The following is an 8,501-nucleotide window of genomic DNA, read 5'->3' on the forward strand; positions in this document are numbered from 1 at the left end:
TCCAATCATACGGATTAAAAATGATCTTGGCTTGGGATATGCAAAAATATGGACAAACATTGAGGACGAGGAGTCTTCACCAACCCTGGACATAATTTCGAACCTAAGGGCTTGCTAGATGTTCTAGTCTCCATCTTTTCCCGTTTCAGATCTTTCTGACCATTGATTGCCACCTGGGATATAAGAGTAGTGTTTTTTTAAATGTGGTCTTTGCGTTGACGTGCTGGTTGGGATCTGTAACTTTGTCACATACCATTGGTTGATTTTCCTCTTCAACAATGAAAAGAATTTCAGGAATCCACTTTGTGGCCTGCTTCAGTGTTTCTGGGAGTAGCATCCCAATAACTCGAACCAACAATATGGCACGTCTCCATAACCTGCGTATGATCTTTCGGCGGATGCTGTGCTCTAGATTGTGCCTCCCTTGAATTTTTACTGACAGTGGGTTATTCAACTCTGACCTGCCAGCAGGACCTTTGTTAGTAGAGGATGGCTCATCCTTAGAAACCACTGGTGTAGTATGGACTGTTTCACTCATCTCAGACACAAGAGTGGATAGATTGGATGTTGAGCTGAAGGAGGACCAGGAGGTAAATGAGCTGATAGAATCAGATGACCCCATAATGTTCAGAGACCAAAAGCTGTACTCAGTCTCACTGCTGGTGGCGGTGTCGTTTCTGGACTCTGGAGTGTCCACTCTGATGTTGACGCACCTGTCACCATCGTTGTTGCACAGGTGCACTGTTTGCAGTCAGACGGTAACTCGACATGACGTTTGGAGTAAAATAAAGGTTTTCTCTTCGTTTCCAGTTCACTAGCCCTGTCGTAGAAAAAGTCATATTCATTGTCGTATTCAGAGTCACATTTAGTAGCAGGGCTATAATCTGGGCTGGAGTCAAGATAGGAATCTGGAGGCTGCCTCCGCCGTGGCTTACTCTGTCTTCTGCTCCACAGCTGACCTTGTGCACAGTGTTCTCCGGATAATCATCCAGTTCATTCACATGGTCTAAGCAGCTACTGTATAGAGTGTAGCTCTGGGTGGTCAAATCCTTCAGCATGTCCCTTGTGAGAAAAGATACCACTGATATTAATTTTAAAAAACACAAGAAATGTATGAAATTCCTCAAGTGTTGGCTAGAGCACACACACACTCTCGCTCGATTGCTCGCTCACACACACACACACACACACACACACACACATGAGGCTGGTGGGAGGGGCTATAGGAGGATGGACTCATTGTAATGTCTGGAATATAATAAATAGAATGAGCCCAACGTGTGGTTTCCATACAGTACCAGTCAAAAGTTTGGACACACCTACTCATTCAAGGGTTTTTCTTTATTTATACTATTTTCTACATTGTAGAATAATAGTGAAGACCTCAAAACGATGAAATAACACATGGAATCATGTAGTAACCAAAAAAGTCTAAAACAAATCAAAATATAATTAAGATTTGAGATTCTTCAAAGTAGCCACCCTTTGCCTTGACAGCTTTGCACACCCATGGCAGTCTCTAAACCAGCTTCACCTGGAATGCTTTTCCAACAGTCTTGAAGGAGTTCCCACATATGCTGAGCACTTGTTGGCTGCTTTTCCTTCACTCTGCGGTCTAACGCATCCCAAATCATCTCAATTGGGTTAATGGTCTGGTGATTGTGAAGGCCATCTGATGCAGCACTCCATCACTCTCCTTCTTGGTCAAATAGCGCTTACACAGTCTGAAGGTGTGTTGGATCATTGTCCTGTTGAAAAACAAATTATAGTCCCACTAAGCTCAAACCAGATGGGATGGCGTATTGCTGCAGAATGCTGTGGCCTTGAATTCTAAATAAATAACTTAGTGTCACCAGCAAAGCACCATTACACCTCTTCCTCCATGCTTCATGGTGGAAACCACACATGTGGAGATCATCCGTTCACCTACTGTGCGTCTCACAAAAACACGGCAGTTGGAACCAAAAATCTAAAATTTGGACTCATCAGACCAAAGGACAGATTTCCACAAGTCTAATGTCCATTGCGCATGTTTCTTGGCCCAAGCAAGTCTCTTTTTCTTATTGGTGTCCTTTAGTAGTGGTTTCTTTGCAGCAATTCGACATTGAAGGCCTGATTCACGCAGTCTCCTCTGAACAGTTGATGTTGAGATGTGTCTGTTACTTGAACTCTGTGAAGCATTTATTTGGGCGGCAATTTCTGAGGCTGGCAACTCTAATGAACTTATCCTCTGCAGCAGAGGTAACTCTGGGTCTTCCATTCCTGTGGTGGTCCTCATGAGAGCCAGTTTCATCATAGCTTGATGATTTTTGCGACTGCACTTGAAGAAACTTTCAAAGTTCTTGAAATTGTCCGCATTGACTGACCTTCATGTCTTAAAGTAATGATGGACTGCCGTTTATCTTTGGTTATTTTGTCGTTTCTCTTGCCATAATATGGACTTGGTCTTTTACCAAATAGGGCTATCTTCTGTATACCACCCCTACATTGTCACAACACAACTGATTGTCTTAAATGGATTAAGAATGAAATAAACTCCACAAAATAACATTTAAAAAGGCACACCTGTTAATTGAAATGCATTCAGGGTGACTACCTCACGAACCTGGTTAAGAGAATGCCAAGAGTGTTGCAAAGCTCCAGCAGGTATATCTCTCTTGTCACCCCCAAAGCCAATTCCTCCTTTGGCCGGTTTTCTGCTGCCAATGACTGGAACGAACTACAAAAATCTCTGAAACTGGAAACACTTATCTCCCTCACTAGCTTTAAGCACCAGCTGTCAGAGCAGCTCACAGATTACTGCACCTGTACATAGCCCATCTATAATTTAGCCCAAACAACTACCTCTTCCCCTACTGTATTTATTTATTTTGCTCCTTTGCACCCCATTATTTCTATTTCTACTGTGCACATTCTTCCACTGCAAATCTACCATTCCAGTGTTTTACTTGCTATATTGTATTTACTTTGCCACCATGGCCTTTTTTTGCCTTTACCTCCCTTATCTCACCTCATTTGCTCACATTGTATATATACTTATTTTTCTACTGTATTATTGACTGTATGTTTGTTTTACTCCATGTGTAACTCTGTGTTGCTGTATGTGTCGAACTGCTTTGCTTTATCTTGGCCAGGTCGCAATTGTAAATGAGAACTTGTTCAACTTACCTACCTGGTTAAATAAAGGTGAAATAAATCAAATAAAATAAAAATGTGTTGTTTCATAGTTTTGATGTCTTCACTATTATTTTACAATGTAGAAAATGGTAAAAATAAAGATAACAGCTGGAATGAGTAGATGTTCCCAAACTAATGGTACTGTATGTATGATGTGTTTGATACTGTATCATTAATTAAATTCCAGCGACTACAATGAGCTCATCCTCGTATAGCTCCTCCCACCAGCCGCCTCTGTCACTCACACACAAACATGTTTCTAAACTTACAAAAAATCTGTGTCATCATAGTCTTCATCATTTCCTCTCCATAGATCCCATAAGCACCACAGTATGATGCCCGAGCAGAACAAAAACACAACGGTCTTGAACGTTGTCAAATTCTCACCGTTCCTGAAATAATTATTTGCTGTAGCAAACATACTGGGCGATGGAAGCAATCATCTAGGCCTGCTACATTTAGTGTTCAGCATTTTCCCCGTTAATGGCGCGTTTGAAGGTTGGTTTAACGGTGAGCAAATGTAGCAAGAGCATAAAGTGGACCGCTCTAATCATGATTATAATGTTACAGTTAAAGCGTCATAAACTATTGCGTAATCAAATCAAATGTATTTTATATAGCCCTTCGTACATCAGCTAATATCTCGGTGTGCTGTACAGAAACTCAGCCTAAAACCACAAACAGCAAGCAATGCAGGTGTAGAAGCACGGTGGCTAGGAAAAACTCCCTAGAAAGGCCAAAACCTAGGAAGAAACCTAGAGAGGAACCAGGCTGTGAGGGGTGGCCAGTCCTCTTCTGGCTGTGCCGGATGGAGATTATAACAGAACATGGCCAAGATGTTCAAATGTTCATAAATGACCAGCATGGTCAAATAATAATAATCACAGAAGTTATCGAGGGTGTAACAAGTCAGCACCTCAGGAGTAAATGTCAGTTGGCTTTTCATAGCCGATCATTAAGAGTATCTCTACCGCTCCTGCGGTCTCTAGAGAGTTGAAAACAGCAGGTCTGGGACAGGTAGCACGTCCGGTGGACAGGTCAGGGTTCCATAGCCGCAGGCAGAACAGTTGAAACTGGAACAGCAGCAAGGCCAGGTGGACTGGGGACAGCAAGGAGTCATCATGCCCGGTAGTCCTGACGCATGGTCCTAGGGCTCAGGTCCTCCGAGAGAGAGAAAGAAAGAGAGAAGGAGAGAATTAGAGAGAGCATACTTAAATTCACACAGGACACCGGATAAGACAGGAGAAGTACTCCAGATATAACAAACTGACCCTAGCCCCCCGACACATAAACTACTGCAGCATAAATACTGGAGGCTGAGACAGGAGGGGTCAGGAGACACTGTGGCCCCATCCGATGATACCCCCGGACAGGGCCAAACAGGAAGGATATAACCCCACCCACTTTGCCAAAGCACAGCCCCCGCACCTCTAGAGGGATATCTTCAACCACCAACTTACAATCCTGAGACAAGGCCGAGTATAGCCCACAAAGATCTCCGCCACGGCACAAACCAAGGGGGGGCTCCAACCCAGACAGGAAGATCACGTCAGTGACTCAACCCACTCAAGTGACGCACCCCTCCTAGGGACGGCATGAAAGAGCACCAGTAAGCCAGTGACTCAGCCCCTGTAATAGGGTTAGAGGCAGAGAATCCCAGTGGAGAGAGGGGAACCGGCCAGGCAGAGACAGCAAGGGCGGTTCGTTGCTCCAGAGCCTTTCCGTTCACCTTCACACTCCTGGGCCAGACTACACTCAATCATATGACCTACTGAAGAGATAAGTCTTCAGTAAAGACTTAAAGGTTGAGACCGAGTCTGCGTCTCTCACATGGGTAGGCAGACCATTCCATAAAAATTGAGATCTATAGGAGAAAGCCCTGCCTCCAGCTGTTTGCTTAGAAATTCTAGGGACAATTAGGAGGCCTGCGTCTTGTGACCGTAGCGTACGTGTAGGTATGTACGGCAGGACCAACTCGGAAAGATAGGTAGGAGCAAGCCCATGTAACGCTTTGTAGGTTAACAGTAAAACCTTGAAATCATCCCTTGCCTTAACAGGAAGCCAGTGTAGGGAAGCTAGCACTGGAGTAATATGATCACATTTTTTGGTTCTAGTCAGGATTCTAGCAGCCGTATTTAGCACTAACTGAAGTTTATTTTGTGCTTTATCCGGGTAGCCGGAAAGTAGAGCATTGCAGTAGTCTAACCTAGAAGTAACAAAAGCATGGATTAATTTTTATGCATCATATTTGGAATGAAAATTTCTGATTTTTGCAATGTTACGTAGATGGAAATAAGCTGTCCTTGAAACAGTCTTGATATGTTCGTCAAAAGAGAGATCAGGGTCCAGAGTAACGCCGAGGTCCTTCACAGTTTTATTTGAGACGACTTTACAACCATCAAGATTAATTGACAGATTTAACAGAAGATCTCTTTGTTTCTTGGGACCTAGAACAAGCATCTCTGTTTTGTCCGAGTTTAAAAGTAGAAACTTTTCAGCCATCCACTTCCTTATGTCTGAAACACAGGCTTCTAGCGAGGGCAATTTTGGGGCTTCACCATGTTTCATTGAAATGTACAGCTGTGTGTCATCCGCATAGCAGTGAAAGTTAACATTATGTTTTCGAATGACATCCCCAAGAGGTAAAATATATAGTGAAAACAATAGTGGTCCTAAAACGGAACCTTGAGGAACACCGAAATCTACAGTTGATTTGTCAGAGGACAAACCATTCACAGAGACAAACTGATATCTTTCCGACAGATAAGATCTAAACCAGGCCAGAACTTGTCCGTGTAGACCAATTTGGGTTTCCAATCTCTCCAAAAGAATGTGGTGATCGATGGTATCAAAGGCAGCACTAAGGTCTAGTAGCACGAGGACAGATGCAGAGCCTCGGTCTAACGCCATTAAAAGGTAATTTACCACCTTCACAAGTGCAGTCTCAGTGCTATGATGGGGTCTAAAACCAGACTGAACCATTTCGTATACATTGTTTGTCTTCAGGAAGGCAGTGAGTTGCTGCGCAACAGCGTAATGCGTTCTAATTTGTGACACAGTTGACACAAAAGCCATTTGAAGCAGATCAATTAAGGTCACTAATTAGTACGGAACTCCTCTCACCTTGTTGTCTACGTCTTATTGAATAGGAAAAAACAAGAATCGGCAGACATTCGGCCCTCCGTGTAATGACTTTGAAAACCCCTGTTCTATCCTAATCCTGACAAACGTATGGGAGGGCTATGCCTATACCAAATATATATACAGTGGGGAGAACAAGTATTTGATACACTGCCGATTTTGCAGGTTTTCCTACTTACAAAGCATGTAGAGGTCTGTAATTTTTATCATAGGTACACTTCAACTGTGAGAGACGGAATCTAAAACAAAAATCCAGAAAATCACATTGTATGATTTTTAAGTAATTAATTTGCATTTTATTGCATGACATAAGTATTTGATCACCTACCAACCAGTAAGAATTCCGGCTCTCACAGACCTGTTAGTTTTTCTTTAAGAAGCCCTCCTGTTCTCCACTCATTACCTGTATTAACTTCACCTGTTTGAACTCGTTACCTGTATAAAAGACACCTGTCCACACACTCAATCAAACAGACTCCAACCTCTCCACAATGGCCAAGACCAGAGAGCTGTGTAAGGACATCAGGGATAAAATTGTAGACCTGCACAAGGCTGGGATGGGCTACAGGACAATAGGCAAGCAGCTTGGTGAGAAGGCAACAACTGTTGGCGCAATTATTAGAAAATGGTAGAAGTTCAAGATGACGGTCAATCACCCTCGGTCTGGGGCTCCATGCAAGATCTCACCTCGTGGGGCATCAATGATCATGAGGAAGGTGAGGGATCAGCCCAGAACTACACTGCAGGACCTGGTCAATGACCTGAAGAGAGCTGGGACCACAGTCTCAAAGAAAACCATTAGTAACACACTACGCCGTCATGGATTAAAATCCTGCAGCGCACGCAAGGTCCCCCTGCTCAAGCCAGCGCAAGTCCAGGCCTGTCTGAAGTTTGCCAATGACCATCTGGATGATCCAGAGGAGGAATGGGAGAAGGTCATGTGGTCTGATAAGACAAAAATAGAGCTTTTTGGTCTAAACTCCACTCGCCGTGTTTGGAGGAAGAAGAACGATGAGGACAACCCCAAGAACACCATCCCAACCGTGAAGCATGGAGGTGGAAACATCATTCTTTGGGGATGCTTTTCTGCAAAGGGGACAGGGCGACTTCACCGTATTGAGGGGAGGATGGATGGGGCCATGTATCGCGAGATCTTGGCCAACAACCTCCTTCCCTCAGTAAGAGCATTGAAGATGGGTCGTGGCTGGGTCTTCCAGCATGACAACAACCCGAAACACACAGCCAGGGCAACTAAGGAGTGGCTCCGTAAGAAGCATCTCAAGGTCCTGGAGTGGCCTCGCCAGTCTCCAGACCTGAACCCAATAGAAAATCTTTGGAGGGAGCTGATAGTCCGTATTGCCCAGCGACAGCCCCGAAACCTGAAGGATCTGGAGAAGGTCTGTATGGAGGAGTGGGCCAAAATCCCTGCTGCAGTGTGTGCAAACCTGGTCAAGAACTACAGGAAACGTATGATCTCTGTAATTGCAAACAAAGGTTTCTGTACCAAATATTAAGGTCTGCTTTTCTGATGTATCAAATACTTATGTCATGCAATAAAATGCAAATTAATTACTTAAAAATCATACAATGTGATTTTCTGGATTTTTGTTTTAGATTCCGTCTCTCACAGTTGAAGTGTACCTATGATAAAAATTACAGACCTCCACATGCTTTGTAAGTAGGAAAACCTGCAAAATCGGCAGTGTATCAAATACTTGTTCTCCCCACTGTATATATATATTTTCTTTGATTTGATTTATTTGTTTCTAACTCAGGCTCATACAGAGACTGATCGATGCTTTTATTACAAGCAGACTTGACTGCTGTAATACTCCCCTGTCTGGTCTACCCAAGCAAGCCATTGGTCAACTGCAAAACATACAGAATGCTGCAGCATGGGTACTGACCAAGACCAGATGGAGAACAATCATTAAACCGGTTTTAATATCTCTGCACTGGTTGCCTGTGAGTTCTAGAATTACTTGTAAGGGTTTTCAACTGTTTTTTAAAAATCAATCCACGATTGTGAACCCCAATACATGTCAGACATGCTTTAAATGTATGTACCCAGTAGGTCCCTCAGGCACTGGCCGTTTAACAATCCCAAAGCCTAGGACCAAGAGGCAATGGAGAGGCAGCCTTTATGCCCCCAACTTCTGAAATAGCTTGCCAGAGAACCCGAT

This window comes from Salvelinus alpinus, chromosome 6 (genome assembly GCF_045679555.1).
Source record: "Salvelinus alpinus chromosome 6, SLU_Salpinus.1, whole genome shotgun sequence".
NCBI lineage: Eukaryota > Metazoa > Chordata > Actinopteri > Salmoniformes > Salmonidae > Salvelinus > Salvelinus alpinus.